Raw genomic sequence first — 3,529 nt, forward strand, 5'->3', positions numbered from 1 at the left:
ACTCACATCGCTATCTCCTCCCCAACACGACCCTTCGAACCAGAGCGAAGCAGTGGGAGGAGTGGCCGCGCCGCCGGCCCTGCCAAGCCCTCCTCTGCTGAGCGCCAGCCTCCAGCACCCAGCACGGCCCCCTGGGACCCCTGAGAACCCACCTGAGCCCCCCAAAACCTCTGGGAACCAAGCCAGCCCCTCGGAGGCACTTTGTTCCCTGTCCCAGCTTGCTGCTGCCAGTTTTTTAACTCCATCCTGGCCAAAAAAATCCTAAATGTTCTCTCCCTATTCGTGTCTCTGGTTAAATTACGGGCGTCTGTACATGGAGGGCTTACACGTGGACAGTCCCCATGGATGCTTAGTTTCGGTGGGACACACAGATCCCCCCACTCTGGGTCTCAGGGAATGGTTATAACCTCAACACAAAACAGAATAAGGAGGGGGGGAAAAAATCCCAGAAAATACTTCCAAGATTTCCACTGACCGGAAATAAAACAAGTCCCAAAAGTCAAGTGCTTTTAAAGCAGCTTTCATGACTCAGTTACAGGGCCAGGACTCCTCAGGTACTGTCACAGGACAGAGAGCAGTTGCCATCCCCCTGCTGCCAGCACGCTGCACCCGCGATGTCTCAAAGCCAGGAGCTCTGAGCAGTCTTGGGCTTGAGAACTTGACTTTTCCTGGAGCCCAAGATTAAAACCTCCCCCATGCAGCACTGGAGCTCTCCCACACCCCAAAAAATCCTGGTGCTTTTTGCCTCAGCTTAAAACAATCCTCTCAAATCCACTTTTCTGGCCTATTTTCCCATCCCAGTGTTTTCCTGCTCTGGAGATTATGCCCCCCTTGGAGCACAGCCTACGTAGCTGTGCCACTGACCAAGTCATCTTCATGTCTCAAAAAGTGCCCCAAAGAAAGTAAATTGATAATGAGGTGACAATTTCACACACACACACACCCAGCCCCTACCCAGACTGCTGCATGACCAGGAAAGCTGAGGCTGCAGTAACACAGCTCAGCAACATGGAGTGAGAAGAGATGCAACTCCTCTGACTCTCCCATTTTAAAATATTCTGGAAAAGCACTGAAATGCTCATATGTCAATTTCACTTCATGCAACATTTCCCACATGACTTTTTAAGCTAAAAGGGTGAGTTTTTCCCCCCTTCAAATGCTATCTTGCATGGCAAGGATGCTGTAGCTAACAGGCTTGCCCCATGACTGATGCTGTTAGGGGGGCACGGTGGAGAACAACCCACAACTAATCAATTGCAGGACGCGTTTTTGTCTCTATCTCAGAGTTTCCATGCACCCTCCTTAACATCTTTCCCCCCCCCCCCCGAAGCTCCTGTGCTCCCATCAGCTCCAGAAAGGAACCATCCTGCCAACCTGCCCTGGCGTGTTTGGACGGGACCTCGCTGCGCCCGGCTCTGCTCCCCTGCGGCGAGGGTGCAGCATTCCGGCAGCATCCCAGCAGGGTGTGGGGACTTTCCCCCCCTCCATGCCCTGCGTCTGAGTGGGATGCCAGGGACTGCTGCTCCTCTCCCAGAAGTGAGGAAGGCAGATGGAAAAGTTTCCCCACAGCCTCTCCCACAAAGCTGAGGGGGGAGGGGAGATAAGTGGGGTGGCATCCTGCAGTGGGGATGTGATCCAAGCTCCCCTTGGAGTTGCACAGCATTCCCTGGGCAGCTCCTGGAGCATCACAAGCTCTGATGAGCTCCTTCAGCCAGGAGGGTTTTGGCAGTGGCACCATGCTGGGGTGACCCAAGCATGTGCAGACACTGTGCTCATGCTGGAAAAAAATCCTATTTCTCCCTTCTGCTGGGATTAGGCAGCTCATGATAGCAGCACAGAGCAAAGTAACAATCCCCTGGGACCTCGTTAAGTCAATGATCTTCATTTCATTGCACACCTCCACACCAGCTGGAAGGAGCCAGTGCCAGGGGCATCACAAAATAAGGGAACTGGGATTTCTGGGAGGGCTGCCTAGGGGCACAGGTGGCAGTAGAGCATCCCAGTCCAGGGCATTCAGCTTTGCTATGACCAAGCAGTCAGTCAGGGCCAGGGAACCTACCAGCTGGTGAAATATTTTGGAGAAGTACTTCCCCAAAGAGAAGCCACGGCAGCTGGCGTGCTGGCAGAGCAGGGGAAACCCCTTGATTTAATCTCCTCTAAGCTAAAAGCTCCCAAAAAGCACTTTGCAGGCTCCAGGGAATGCTGCCGGAAGCTCCTCGTGATCTTTCACTTCTTTAAAAGCAAAATTGGACCCTAAATCTGGTCCCGGTTCCCTCCTGAACAGGCTGGCTGCATCTTCCCACTGCCGTCCCTCCGGAAAAGGGGGATGAAGCTGCCCTGCCCAGTGTGGGCTCATCCTGTCCCATAGGAAAAGAAGGGGGGGGAAAGGGAAGGGAAGAAGGAGGGGAAGAGGGGAAAAAAGAAGATAATAGGGGGAGGGGAGAAGGGTGGGAGGAAGAAAGGGGGGGGGGAGAAAAGAAGAGGGGAGAAGGGGGGAGAAAAGGGAAGGAGTAAAGGGGGGGGAGAGAATGGGGGGGAGAAAACAGGGGGGAGAAAACTGTGGAGGAGGGGATAGAGGAAAAAAAGGGGGCATAGAAAAGGAGGGGGAGAAAAGGGGAGGGGAAAGAGAGAGGAAAAGATAGGAAAAAAGGGGGATAAAGGAGGGGGAAAAAAAAAAAAAAAGCCTCACTCAGCTCCTGGTCACTTTCCCCACTGAATTTGGGAGGGGGTGGGGACCCCTGCCCAAGCTCAGATCAGCCCAGTCTCAGCCTGCAGGCCAGAACCCCAGGAAGAGCCAGGCAAGCAGAGCCCGATGGACAGACAAACGGACAGACAGCAGAGGGAGCCTCAGGCTGAGCAGATCATGGAAGCATCCTCAAGAGACCCATTTTGTTGCTCCTCATTAGGGGTAGACAACCCACACTGGTCACACCAGGGACCACTCCTCTCCCAAGCCCAAAAGTCACTAAGGTCCAGGCAGGGACCGGAATCAGATTTTGGACAGAATGCAGGCAGGGAGATGGAATCTCCCATCATATCTCAAGGGAAAGTCTCTACAAATGTGTGGGACCCTGGGTATGAGATATCCCCACTGCAAAGCTTTGAGTCCAAAAAGATGAAGCAGAAAGAGCTTTGATGCAAACACTGGATCCCACTGCTAAGAGACAGAGCCATGGAGGGAAAAACCTCTAAGGGCACACCCTGCTCAGCCACACGCCCCTGGAGCTGGGGAGGGATGGAGCTGATATGGAGCATCACCATGGCACTGTTTCCAAGGACTTTCCCTCAGCAATCAGGGGCTTTAATTAACAAATTTGCCCATTATCAGGGTATTTATATCCATTTTTTCATTTGATTTGAGCCCAACCGTCCTCCAGCCTGCAGGCAGGATGGCTGCAAATCACATCCTGCTTTTGGCCACCACTAAAAATGTCTCTGCTCAGCCACACCAACCAACACAGGTTTTTGTTGGAGGATTCTCCATTAATGGCCTCCTGGGACCAACAGGAAGGATGCCTGGGGTCAGCCC

This window comes from Calypte anna, chromosome 7 (genome assembly GCF_003957555.1).
Source record: "Calypte anna isolate BGI_N300 chromosome 7, bCalAnn1_v1.p, whole genome shotgun sequence".
NCBI lineage: Eukaryota > Metazoa > Chordata > Aves > Apodiformes > Trochilidae > Calypte > Calypte anna.